Genomic DNA, 14,659 nt, shown 5'->3' on the forward strand with positions numbered 1-14,659 from the left:
CAAGAAAATGCAATACTGATACTAGTTTTCTGGCGCTGTAGTTACTGGATCTGCTCGGGGTCCTGCGCCTGCTGATGACGGCATCAAACTACGGCAATAATGCTCGGCCAAATATAGTGCATCTCTTTTTCGATTCTGTTCCGTCACACATACTTTCTGTATGATTTTCAACATGGTTACGTAACTTCTGTAAGTCATACATCCAGCCAATCATCTAGCAGGACCCCGAGCCGGCGTCTAATATGGTGTCCCCCAAAGACGCTAGACCCACAAATTTTATGGTTATATGTTACAAATCAGCCAATATTTTTCAACAACTGGACATAATTTTATTCATTTTTAACAACATTTCAATGGATATTTCCATAGATTATTAGTAAAATCTACACATTGTCACTTTAAAGGGCCGCTTTCTGGGACATTTCAGGGATGCACAGAGAACCTGAACAGGTGTATGTTCTTGGAAACGGCCCAATAGAGTCACTGTATGGGATGTGTAGTTAACTTCTGCTGATTGGTTGTAAACCAAAGAGAAATGACATCATCAGGCGTCACCAAACAGCTGGCATTTTTTTAAATGAGAGGTTTAACTGGAGAAGCAGCATGGAAGGAAAAGAAAGTAAGCAGCTTTGATGCTGCTTTAAAAAAGCATTTTTAAACTTCTACCGCTGAAAACTGGTGGAATCCCCCCCCCCCCCCCCCCATCACTTTGTGGTCTCCTCACATAGCGCCATAAAAAACAACGTTTCTCCTGGTCATTGAATGCAACATCTTATGTTGCACAGCCGCTCTCCTGACCCTCTGCATGGAATTAAATTACGGCACACTTTGACAGAATCAAACTTTTAATGTTAATAATAATGTCCATGGACGCCTTTTGGCGCTGATCAGTGACATCACTCACAGCCGAAACGAGCGATATGCTGACCCGTTTCTTTTATTCGCATCTGGGCTTCGTTTTCATTTAGACACCAAGTATGAACACCTCTTGGATTCTTCTGCTGATGTGTTTGACGTTGCGTTGCACCATCCAGCGGCGGCGGCGTTCTGCAAGTCACATAAACAATAAACTTGTACAGAAAACAGTGAAATCAAAACAAATGTGTTGTTTACCACATTTTGTGCACTAAAGGTCCAGAGAGAACAAATGAACACAAACTAGACTTTATATCAGAGCTCTGAGCAAGAAATGAGCCATCATTATTCATCAAAATAACTTGAACTGAATGCAGGGTCTCAGGTGCGGTGGCGCAGGCGGAGTACAAACATTTCAGATTTCTGAGAGTCGTTAAGTTTTACTCCTGCAGGAGGTGAGCCGTCCAGCTGCAGCCTCCCTGAGGGTTGTCGGGGTCAGGGGTCACCCTTAGATTCACATCAATCACCGGCCTGGTGCACTGCATCCTGCAGGAAACAGATTCTGTGTGAAGTATTAGATTTAAGTGTGTGTTAGCTAGCTGCATAAACATCTGGTCGAAATGAAAGCTGAGTCATTTGCTATATGATGGAAGTGCGTTCTCAGAAGAGATTATTTTCTCCGTGCTCTCCTCGTGCCTGCCGACATTCCCCATCTGATTCCCTCTGAAGAGCCACTTTGGTCTGATAGTCTGTGTGGAGGAAAGGCACGCTGGATGCATGTGAAGGAGCTCTCCATCTCTCAGTAATGAATTAGGCTGTGCATCATCCACAATTGCACAAACCCACGCGTGAACTCTCCTCGTCTCCAGACGGCCACCAGTAATCTCCACCGGCTCGACTTTGCCTCATTTTCTACGCAGGACAGCGTTTGAATTCCACAGAGACTCCCTGTCCAAAGTGCTCTGTTTGTCTGTGTCAATGACAGCTCGGGCTGCTGATGCTGTCTGAACACTTGATCCTGCCACTCTGCTGCTGGGAGAACCTGGCTCACGGTCAGCGCTGGACTCAACAGTGACTTGTTCTCTGTGAAGGTGGTAAACTTTGAAAAGAATCTCATTTCTGACATGCTGGATTGAAAAATATCATGCTGCATGGTGACATCTCCCTTCATCTAACAGAGAAGATTCAGACCGTGTTGCAGATTGCTCTTTGAACAACCTCAGCTTGGAGAAAAGGAGTTTAATTTAATGGGATTGACAGGCTAACAGCAAGTCTGGGAGTCAGTCTTCTTTTTGCTATATTTTAACAGCAACTCAACTAAACACTATGCGATCCCCTCACATCACCGTTAGCTTTATAATAAGGGTTATTTAAATAAACAGCCAATGACAGTAGCAGCTAGCTGTAGCACTTCCATGAACACCTGGGGTAGTTTGGGTGGGAATGACATAATTGTTTTGTTTTTTTAATAATTGCCTTATGCACAACTACAAGTGTTGTAAATAATTATAAATCTGTGTTTAAAATAAATATTAATGTTAAAAAGTGTTTGAGGATAGCAGGTATTGATGCTGCTGCTACTAGCTGTTAGCTGATCAATCTTGTTCAAACAGAATCTGTTTCAAAGTGGACTGGGTCCTTCTGAAAGACCGGTGGCCCCTGTGCAGCCTCTGTTAGTGCACCCCGGGGCAGATGTAGCTACAGTGTAACTCTTCGTGTGTGTGTGTGTGTGTGTGTGTGTGTGTGTGTGTGTGTGTGTGTGTGTGTGTGTGTGTGTGTGTGTGTGTGTGTGTGTGTGTGTGTGTGTGTGTGTGTGTGTGTGTGTGTGTGTGTGTGTGTGTGTGTGTGTGTGTGTGTGTATGGATGAATGAAACACTGTAGTGTAAAGCGCTTTGGAGTCCTCTGACTCTGAAAGGCACTTATTAGACGTTTATTTTGATATTCTTGTGGAGGAGTTGCAGGCTGGAGGCCAGAAGGGCCACAGCTTTTACAATTTGGGAAAAAAAAAACAACTTTAACTTAATTTTATAAATACAACTATCGTAACACAGAAGAAGAAATGTTTTTAATAGTCCGACATTAGAGTTGTTGAAACTAGCCTTTAGCTTATCTGCTCAGTGATAGTCAGTTTTTCTGGTCCGAGGTCCTCTCTAAGGGCAGGTGAGAAGTACGTGTTTAAAACTATTTCCCTGAACTCTACTTTAACAGAGAGCACCACCTCACTCCTGCCATGTGGACCTCAAGGAATAAACCATCAATCCTGCTCAATGTTCAACTTTCCTGGCGGGGTCCCCCATGAGGACAGTGGGAGGGTTAAAAGGTCTAAACTGTCCTTGTAAAATACCTTAAAGAGAGTTAAAGCAAAGCTTATTGGGTATTTATAAAAATATAGTCCCTTTATTAGTTTAATGAGGTCAGATGAAGATGTTTCACACAGAGACTTTATAATCTGAAGTGACAAATTGTGATTCGAGTCTGTGGTGACTCTCATGGTCTTTGATGCATTTCTGCTCCTGAATGATCTTCTAATGAGCCGATCTGCTCCTCAATGGTTTTACACCCTCACAATCTGAGCAAAGAAATAAACACGCAGGTGTGAAGAAGGCTCTAAATATAATAGTGTGCACTAAAAGTGAAATGCATGTTGATAAATCGTAACAAAATTACTATGCGACACGTAAAAAAAACACACATTTCTTCTACATGTCATTGTGTTCTGATACTGAACATTTACTGAATAAGTGTCATTCTTTAAAATGGCATTCATTATTATGTCATATATTTTTATTTTTAACATTTTGGCACACATTTTAGAAGAAAGGGAAATAATGATGTTGATGGTTTTGCTGCTCAAACCAAATTTAAACCAGTAATATTACATTTTACTGAGAGAAATGGGCCTTTCTGCATCACAACTATTATAAAAGACTCGTGTTTTTGTTATTGTTGGGATAAAAATACATTTTAAAAAAACTCCTCGAAAATGGAAATAGATCAAAAGATGTGTAACACTGCCCTCCTGTGGCCAACGCATGCTATTACACAAACAACACGGAATCGATCCGCTCCAGTTTTGTTATTTTGTCCAGATTTTCAGCAAACTTAGAATACTTAAACTTCTGTAGATAAGAAAAGGTATTGGTAAAATGAAAGTAGCTCTGTCTCATTTAACAGAACCTGTAATCAAGGATTTTCTAAAACCGTGTACTATTCAAAAGATAAATATTTTTTTATGTTTCGTGAAGAAATAGAGGGAAGAGGCAACTTTTCATGTTTTCTAGATATTTCCCAGTTGCGTGTTGGTCCTCTGACACCCCCTTCTGGCTATTAGCAGTAATACACCCCATGCTGTTAGTGTAACACTAAAAACATCATTATTTACTTATACGAACTAACAGCTACACCTTAATGCCTTATCTGCATTTCATTGACTCGTGCAGTTTTTAGAAAATCCGGTTATTCATGTTTTAATCCCAACAAGCTGCAGGACCATAAATGTTCCCTAATTTTATGGTAAATCAAAAGCTTTATCCAAGAATATTTTATTAATTAAATTAAATTCAAACATTTATGTGTTTTGGAAAGTAGTTTATTTACCTCTTAACGTTTGTTGACGCAGCCATTGCAGACAGGGGAACCAACCGTTACTTGAACGGAGGAACGGACAAACACCATGTAGACAGCATTCAGTGGGATAGCAGAGGATGGTTGCGGCATCACCACCCCCCTTTTTATTTATGCAATCACAATAATGAGTCACAGCTGTAAGAGCACAAACAATCAACAAAACTTTACAACGTTTTTAGGTAAAACAAAAGAGAAGAAACGGAGGCGTTTTTAACTAAGTGAACATTTATAGACCAACTCAGAGAACAGTGGGAATATGACAAACAAATAGACGTTTTATTCATTTCAAACTATTTATCATTTAGATTTTGTTAAAACACGAGTGTGTTTTTCCCCTAAAGTTACTATTTGCTGCATCCACCAGTTTCATATACTGAAGTAAAGGGGAAAAAGGAGATAATCCATTTTTTTCATTTTCTTTCTTTCTTTCTTTCTTTCTATGTATTTGTTTATTTAAAATTCCCCCCTTTTGAAATGCATTTTTTTTCTTTATTTTTAAACAAAACTACTGATGATGATCTTCAGTAATGAAACCGACCAGAGCTGCTCAATAACCTGCAGCGTCAGACGTCAGATCTGCTTCTTCTCACTGAGTTTATTTACTGCGGCTGTATGATTTGTCAGCAAATGTTGGAGCAGTTTTTATATAAATATCAGAGCCTGGTCTTCATTAGATTCAGTAAAATATGTCTCATGTTTCACAGAATTAGAATCTAAACTAGGAAATACCAGGACCTCTAATTATGAAATCTGACTGAGGTCCTTTACCTGAGAAAACACTGAACCAAGTTTTTATTCATAAAATAAAGCATGTTTCAGATGAAATAAAGAAAGGAGTTCAAACTTGAAATGACTGTGTTGTTGCATAGCTGGCCTAAAACAAGGTCAAGAAAAAGGCTTTTAGTGAAAAAATAATATGCACAGTGGTGGTTGTGGGTTCAATACTCAGCAATGACTTGCGTGACATGGAGAGAGAAAACAGAACTGGGTTAGTTGGTGTGTGTGTATGTGTGTGTGCACGCGTGCGTGCGTGTGTGTGTGTGTGTGTGTGTGTGTGTGTGTGTGTGTGTGTGTGTGTGTGTGTGTGTGTGTGCCTACAGGCAACAGAATGAACTATTTCCTGTTGCTTTTTGTTGCCTCTAAATTTATGTTTGAGCAGAAGGCTGCAGGAAGAAAATGTTTCTCAATATTAAGTATGTAGATATTAGTGTTGATTTTTGATCATTTTTATAATACTTCTTACCCATGAAACAAAAACACACACACGTATCAATATTTCAATAATAATAATAATTTAATATTTAAATCTAGTTCCATCTTTAAAACAGATTTTCCTGCACATTTCCGCCCTTTCTTCTATTAGTTTTGGAAGAAAATGTTCACTAAAGTATCATTTTAAAATCTTGATAATCTCATTCACCTATCGTTGAGCTTTTCTGATTTCTAAAAGTATTTTTTCTGTATTTTGACTCAAAAATTTAATGAAACTCTCAGTATGTAAATAAGTAGGTATGTAAGTATAAAGGTAAGTACATAATTAGGTAAGTATGTAAGTACACAAGTAGGTAAGTAAGTACATAAGTATGTAAGCAAGTAAGAACCTGAGTAAGTACATAAGTAAATACATAAGTGTGTAAGTGCATAAGTACATACCTAAGTAGGTGAGAAAGTATGCAAGTAAGTACATAAGTGAGTAATTAAGTAAGTAAAAACGTACAAAAGTAGGTACATAAGTAAGTAAGTATGTGAGTATAAGTAATTAAGTAAGTAATTAAGTAAGTAAGTAAAACAGTAAGTGTAAGTAATTAAGTAAGTAAGTAAGTAAGTAAGTGAGTAAGCATAAGCAATTAGGCAAGTAAGTAAGTATAAGTAAGTAAGTAAGTAAGTATAAGTAAGTAAGTACGTAAGTACGTAAGTACGTAAGTAAGTAAGTAAGTAAGAAAGTAAGTGAGTGAGTAAGTATAGGTAAGTAAGTAAGTAAGTAAGTGAGTGAGTAAGTAGTTAGGTAAGTAAGTAAGTGATTAAGTATAAGTAAGTAGGTAAGCAAGTAAGTAAGTAAGTAAGTGAGTAAGTATAATTAAGTACGTAAGTAAGTAAGTGAGTGAGTAATTATAAGTAAGTAAGTAAGTAAGTAAGTAAGTAAGTAAGTAAGTAAGTAAGTAAGTAAGTGAGTGAGTAAGTAGTTAGGTAAGTAAGTAAGTGATTAAGTATAAGTAAGTAAGTAGGTAAGCAAGTAAGTAAGTAAGTAAGTAAGTGAGTAAGTATAAGTAAGTTCGTAAGTAAGTAAGTGAGTGAGTAAGTATAAGTAAGTAAGTAAGTAAGTAAGTAAGTAAGTAAATACATAAGTAAATAAGTAAGTAAGTATAAGTAATGAATAAGTAAGTGAGTAACTAAGTAAGTAAGTAAGTAAATAAGTAAGTGAGTAAGTATAAGTAAGTAATTAAGTAAGTATAAGTAATTAAGTAAGTATAAGTAATTAATACGTACGTGAGTGAGTAATTAAGTGAGTAAGTAAGTATAAGTACGTATAAGTAAGTATAAGTAATGAATAAGTAATTAAGTAAGTAAGTAAGTGAGTAAGTAAATACATAAGTAAGTAAGTAAGTAAGTATAAGTAATGAATAAGTAAGTGAGTAAGTAAATATATAAGTAAGTAAGTAAGTAAGTGAGTGAGTAAGTAAGTTAGTAAGTGAGTAAGTATAAGTAAGTAATTAAGTATAAGTAATTAAGTAAGTATAAGTAATTAATAAGTATGTGAGTAAGTAATTAAGTGAGTAAGTAAGTATGAGTGCGTATAAGTAAGTATAAGTAATGAGTAAGTAATTAATTAAGTAAGTAAGTAAGTAAGTAAGTGAGTAAGTAAATACATAAGTAAGTAAGTAAGTAAGTAAGTATAAGTAATGAATAAGTAAGTGAGTAAGTAAATACATAAGTAAGTAAGTAAGTGAGTGAGTGAGTGAGTGAGTGAGTGAGTGAGTGAGTGAGTGAGTGAGTGAGTGAGTGAGTGAGTGAGTGAGTGAGTGAGTGAGTGAGTGAGTGAGTGATTAAGTAAGTGAGTAAGTGAGTAAGTACAAGTAATTTAGTAAGTAAGTAAGTATAAGTAATTAAGTAAGTATAAGTAATTAATAAGTACATGAGTAAGTAATTAAGTGAGTAAGTAATTATAAGTAAGTAAGTAAGTATAAGTAATTAAGTAAGTAAGTATAAGTAAGTATAAGTGATGAATAAGTAATTAATTAAGTAAGTAAGTGAGTAAGTAAATACATAAGTAAGTAAGTAAGTATAAGTAATGAATAAGTGAGTGAGTAATTAAGTGAGTAAGTAAGTAAGTAAGTAAGTAAGTAAGTGAGTAAGTAAGTAAGTGAGTAAGTATAAGTAAGTAAGTATAAGTAATTAAGTATAAGTAATTAATAAGTATGTGAGTAAGTAATTAAGTGAGTAAGTAAGTATAAGTAAGTAAGTATAAGTAATTAAGTAAGTAAGTATAAGTAATGAATAAGTAATTAAGTAAGTGAGTAAGTAAATACATAAGTGAGTAAGTAAGTAAGTAGACTTTGATGGGCTGCATGGTGGCGCAGTGGTTAGCACTGTTGCCTCACAGCACGAAGGTTGCAGCTTCTCCCCATGCATGCGTGGGTTTCCTCCGGGTACTCCGGTTTCCCCCACAGATCACAACATGCCCTGTAGGTTATAAATTGTAAGTCGCTTTGGATAAACGCGTCTGCCAAATAGATAAACATAAACATAAGTATACGTAAGTATAAGTAATGAATAAGTAATTAAGTAAGTGAGTAAGTAAATACATAAGAGAGTACGTAAGTAAGTAAAGATTATTTATTAAGCACTTATCACAGAAAGAAAGACCACAAAGAGCTTTGCAAAGAACAACAAAACAAATCATAAAGTCTGTTAAAACTGTTCATAATTTATAAATGATAAATTTATATAATTGATCATTTATAAATGATCGTAAATCAAAGCTGCATAAACCTCACGAAACAACAGAAAGATAATTAAAAATTTTATTTTACAGATGAAATAAATGACTAAACACCTTCATCTAACAGCTGAAACATCTCCCAGCCTTCATTAGTGTCTACAGGAGTGATTCATCACTAAATAAACAAATCAGCTGTGTTCATGATCTAAAACATGCAGGAAACGTGCTGGAAGCAGACTGCAGTGTCAGATAGGTCAGCTCAACAGACCAGTTCAGCAACTTTGATGTTGCAAGTGCCAGATTCTGACCACAGGGGGCGATAGGGGCTGGGTGGCCTTTCATTAACCCTGTCAAGGGTGATTTTAGCACACACTGGATCAAGAAAATGATTTAAAATATGAAATAGTTGCAAAGTATCCCTTTAGAGGTGACCAGACTGTCAGTACTACGTACAGATGAAGGACGTTCATTCGAAAATTGTGGTGCAAAAGCCTGGAAGGAATGCTGTCCTCGACTTTTATGTCTGATCTTTGGAACTTCTACTGTAGAACAGTGGTACTCAATAGGCACCCCCTCCTCTGTGGCCCCTGATCCATCAAGATCTCCTTTTAGTTATGAACCTGTTCCTTTGAATTTCAGCTTGAGATGAGAATCGAAGGAAGCAAAATGTCATAAAGGCAGAGATGAAGCCAGGTCTCCTTCATCTAACATAGAATCACTTCAGATTAGTTTAGCCCACAAGAGCCGCACAAAAAGGCATTCAGCAGCTATTTTCATACTGTTCTGTGTAAATAAGCCAAAAGGTGACCAATTATTGTCAATATGAGTTGAAAGTTTTATCTCCCTTAGCTTCAGCCTGATGGAGGACTCTAAGAGTCTGGACACTCCCAGCTGTCCTCCAGGGACATGATTTATTGAAATATTTGTCATCTGTGTGGAAGCTAATTTGAGAGAAGTGCTTTGACCTCAAAGGGAGGAGGGGAGAGAGAGAGAGAGAAAGTGTGTGTGTGTGTGTGTGTGTGTGTGTGTGTGTGTGTGTGTGTGTGTGTGTGTGTGTGTGTGTGTGTGTGTGTGTGTGTGTGTGTGTGTGTGTGTGTGTGTGTGTGTGTGTGTGTGTGTGTGTGTGTGTGGGTGGGAGGGTGGTGGGGGAAACCTGAAAGGCTCCTTTCTCTTGCAATTGGAGTTTTTGTGTTTGCTTTGCACTGCTGAGGGATCCATCTCCATCTCCATCCACTCCCAGACTGAGTGTAGCAGCTCAGTGTTTAGGCACTTATCCAGAGCTTCTTCTGACTTCATCTCCCACGTCAGGGCTGCTAAATATTCTCCATCGATCCAATGTTCCGTAAACCTCCCAGACGGATGAAACATACTTCCTGTTTATGCACATCTTAAGGTTGGGGTAGAAGATGTTTTCCTTGAGCATTTTTGAACATTTTGCACAAAATGCTCTTCACGTTCCGATGGCAACCAAAAAATATTAATGCTCTGTCGACTCTGGAACTTACAGTCCTGGGAAAACCTCACCCAGTCATTGTGAATGCCCTGTTCATACTGATCGGGCCATAACCCATCCACCAAACGGCTCGCTTAAAAATTTAACTAACAAAACACAAATAGTCTGGCGACGTTTTCTCTGACACCCTTCATCCACATCACCAAAGCAGGACCCCTGGTGGAAGGACAGGAGAGAAGACAGACACTACAGAGAATCTTTCTGTAGAACAATCTGGACAATACTTTTCATTGTTTAGGATTTTTGCAACAACAAACATACATTTTCATGAATAAAGTATATTTGTCTGTTTTCCAAAGCTTATTAAAGGGGCATAGGGCAGTTTGGGCTTACTTTTAGCACCCCCTAGTGTCCGTTTGTAGAACCAAAAGCAAAACTTATCTCCTTGCTGTTCATTCGTCTTTTTAACACATTAATCTAACAGCTGAAATGTCTCCCCAGCTTTCCTTAGTGTCTACAGGAGAGATTCATCACTACATTAAAATCAGCTGTGTTCGTGATGCAGGAAACGTGCCGGAACCAGACTGCAGCACCAGTCAGCTCAATCGGTCCCAATAGATGGGCCCACCAGTCTGAAATTCCAAGTGGGCGGCTGGGTGGCCTTTCATCAACCAAGTAGGATCATTTTAGCACATGTTAAAATATTAAGATATTCAATAAAATGTAATATTTCATAAAATATGGATTATTAATATTATTGAACCTTTAATATTCAATTGATGACATAAATAGGTACTTTGGTTTTGCCAGGGAACCAACACTTTATAATAATCTGACACAGAAGCAAAATGTAGTTTGTAAAAATCAATTTATTATTATATTTCTACTATTAATGATGGTACAGGACAGATGATTATAAATGGTGATTAAGGAAATATCAACTGAGACAATGAATAAACTCTGATGAAACATGATCTTAGATGTTGAGAGCCTGATTAAGTGACTCAGAACAGATGTGATGTCTGGGTTTATAAAATATATCTGGCTGAATGTTTAATGAGGTTAAACAAGTTATCAAATTAATAATAAACCTCCCAACACCATTGTGAAGAGCCAACATTACCAGTGTGGTGGAAGTTCTCTGGAGATCCGGTCGGCAAAGCGAGAGAATGGACTTCTGATGTATCCGAGCGTGGTAGGCCCCCTCAGAATACACACGACTGCTCGAAGAGATGCTTGCCTGGGTGACTTCTGGTGGTACTGATGTAGTTTTGCAGGTTAAACAAATAATAATTGGTTTATCTCGGAAAAGGATGGTTCTTATGACGCTAAAATTATTCCACTGAAAAATCTGGTTTGATTTCCCAAAGGATGGTAATTTAGCACAAGCTCGAGCTTTGGCTGGAACCGCTGAATAGAACAAGTGTTTCCACTTTTAAGGGTTTGTTGTTTACACGTTTTGGACATCACACTTTATTCTCTGAAACTTAGGAAAAGCTTGTTTCACTTAATATGTGATGTGAATATGTTGAAAAGTGTGTTAATGTCCTGGTATTAATGTGTGACATGTGGCGCAGTGGTCAGAGCTGTTGCCTTGCAGCAAGAAGGTCCTGGGTTCGATTCCCGGCCTGGGATATTTCTGCATGGAGTTTGCATGTTCTCCCTGTGCATACGTGGGTTCTCTCCGGGTACTCCGGCTTCCTCCCACAATTTCCTTCTGTGATTAATAAAGTACTTTTGAATTGAACTGAACTGAATTGAGTAAGTATAAGTAAGTAGGTGAGTAAGTATAAGTAATTAAGTAAGTAAGTAAGTGAGTGAGTAAGTATAAGTAAGTAAGAATAAGCTTTAGGTAAGTAACTAAATAATTAGGTGAGTAAGTGTGAGTAATTAAGTAAGTGAGTGAGTAAGTATAAGAAAGTAAGTAAGTAAGTATAAGTAATTAAGTAAGTAAGTACAAAAGTAAATAAGTAGGTGAGTAAGTATAAGTAATTAAGTGAGTGAGTGAGTGAGCGAGTCTAAGTAGGTAAGTAAGTTTAAGTAATTAAGTAAGTAAGTAAATAAGCAGGTGAGTAAGTATGTCAGTAAGTAAGTAAGTAAGTGATTAAGTATAAGTAAGTAAGTAAGTAAGTAAAAGTAATTAAGTAAGTAAGTATCAGTAAGTAAGTAAGTAAGTGATTAAGTATAAGTAAGTAAGTAAGTAAGTAAAAGTAATTAAGTAAGTAAGTGAGTAAGTATAAGTAAGGAAGTAAGTAAAAGTAATTAAGTAAGTAAGTGAGTAAGTATAAGTAAGTAAGTAAAAGTAATTAAGTAAGTAAGTGAGTAATTATAAGTAAGTAAGTAAGTAAGTAAGTGATTAAGTATAAGTAAGTAAGTAAGTAAGTAAAAGTAATTAAGTAAGTAAGTAAGTTATGGACAACCCTGAGCATTCTCTTCACAAGACTGTCCGACAACGGAAGGTTAACTGGTCTGTCTAAATTGTCCTTTAGCGTGTGTGTGAGTGTGTGTGTGTGCATGATAGTTTGTCCTGTGTGTCTCAGTGTTGCCCTGCGATGGACTGGCTCTCTGTCCAGGGTGCCCCCCGCCTGATTGCCCGTTGACCGCTGGAGATAGGCACCACGTGGTGAAACGTCTAAATTTATCCCCCGAAACAACTGACAAAGCCCTTTGTGTTGAGCTGACAGGTCGACTCTAACGGGGGTTAATTTGCTGCTCAAGGGTTAAACCAACAGGCTTCAGGAGTTTATTCTAACCACCGCAGTTTGTGTTCTGACAGATTAAACCCTAAACAGGCCGAATTTAGAACAGCCAAGTCCATTTAGTTCCTAACAAGCTCTTGTGTTAAAAGTATTTGTAAAAAAACAAAGCAGCTCTTGGCTGGGTTTGTTCCAGGGAATCGGACTCGGTGCAGCGAGCTGAAGACTAAAGGGGATTAAGCATGAAAACTATGTGTCAGTTTCAATGGCTGTAATCCAGACTGGGAGTGGTTTTTTTTTTATTTCTGAGAACAGATTGAATAAGGTTAGATGACAGCAGGTGTGTTTTCACACAGAGGCCATTTAAAATCACATAACAGGCTGAAGATTTAGCATCTCTGATAGGATAAAAGCTGCAGGGATCTGTCCATAACTCCATGTAGAGGAACTTCTGGTTGAGTGGTTCTGTTCAGACCTGACCTCACATGTCTGACCTTGTGCACTATTGCATTCTGGGACACAGCTTTGACCCCGGCAGCCCACGTCGCCACAGTTGTTGGTTCTAGAAAAAGGAGGGATGATGTTGAGAATCTCCAGGGACCAGAACCTGCTCGTCCGTATATATATATATATATATATATATATATATATATATATATATATATATATATATATATATATATATATACATACATACATACATGTATATATATATATATATATATATATATATATATATATGTGTGTGTGTGTGTGTGTGTGTGTGTGTGTGTGTGTGTGTGTGTGTGTGTGTGTACATATATATAAGATATATATCCTTTATATTTAAATATATAAAGGATATGTATAAAACAATATATTTTAAATATTTTTAATCAATTCTAAACTATGAAAATATTGTTCATCTGGTGGACTTATTTTATAGAAAAGTCGTGATTCTTTGGTTTAATTAGTGTTTTTAGACTTTTTAAGTGTTAATTGTTGTAAAAGTTCATTAAACATCTTTATTGTGTCATTACAAAATTAGAAATTGTAGTAATGTTAGTGTCAAAAAATGTGAAATGACTTTTTTGTTGTTTTAATTTTTAATTTGTGAAAATTCATTTTCTTAACGTCTTATATTTCAGAAATAAACAAACCTTACATCATGTCTCCACAATTAGATGAAATAAATCAGGACATTCCTGCAGGTTTTCCAAAATGTTTGCTAACATTTTATGCAAATTGCTGCTAACCCCCCCCCCCCCCCACCCCCCCACCCCCAATTTATGTATCTATTTATTTTACTTTTTAGCCCAGGTTTGGGGGTGCAGGATTAAATTTTTCAGAAGAAATCATCATATCATTAATGAATGTTTGATTAGTGATGAGATGTTTGACAAAGCAAAAGCAGAATATTCACATATCCTTTTAGTTCTGCTATAACAGTATTTGAGCATTAATCCTGTTAGTCAATAAACTAAATAAATACATAAATGAGAAAGTTTAACTGTTACATAGCACCATCATATTAAATATTATTTAAATATTATTAGTTTTTAATAACTTGTACTGCCTACCAAAATTTTAAAAGTGCTAAAGTATTTATTTTTATTAAATTTTACTTCCTGGATGCTTAAAGCATGAAATAAACTTTATTGACATGCCTTTAAAAAATTATTAACATTGTTATATTTATAAATTATGGGTAATCTTAGAAAAGGTATTACATAAAGCATAAAATGATCAGTTTTAATTGGGCCATAGTAATAAAAACAATCAAAATGTAACACTTTTTTACATAAAGTAAATCTAAATATCTGAATGTTTCTGTCATTTTACAAAGAAACGTTTTAAACGTGTTCAAAATGAAAATGAAATAAAAACTCACTGAAATTTAGATTTTGGTGAGAAATGTGAGTGTTTGGATGTAATTCAGAGGTTGTGTGTGTGTGTGTGTGTTACTGGTTAAAAGCAGGAATTTTATCTAAGCAGATCTCTTGTCTGGTGCATCAGTCAGAATCAAAACAGCTCCTAAAGCTCCTCTGCTTTTTATTAAACATAAAAATGTGATGCTCTTAGTTTTCTCCTTCTGCTAATAAATAAACA

At 36.4% G+C, this 14,659-nt stretch overlaps 1 long non-coding RNA gene across 1 annotated transcript; it reads right to left on the reverse strand.

The window, feature by feature from the left end:
• Positions 1-942: 942 nt before the first annotated feature.
• Positions 943-4,609, reverse strand: LOC129165215 (uncharacterized). Its single transcript, XR_008564611.2, has 3 exons — positions 4,453-4,609; positions 1,268-1,401; positions 943-1,047 (listed from the first exon to the last, which is right to left on the reverse strand). It is a non-coding gene; the product is annotated as an uncharacterized lncRNA (long non-coding RNA).
• Between the last annotated feature and the right edge of the window lie 10,050 nt (positions 4,610-14,659).

Source organism: Nothobranchius furzeri, chromosome 2 (genome assembly GCF_043380555.1).
Source record: "Nothobranchius furzeri strain GRZ-AD chromosome 2, NfurGRZ-RIMD1, whole genome shotgun sequence".
NCBI classification, from domain to species: domain Eukaryota; kingdom Metazoa; phylum Chordata; class Actinopteri; order Cyprinodontiformes; family Nothobranchiidae; genus Nothobranchius; species Nothobranchius furzeri.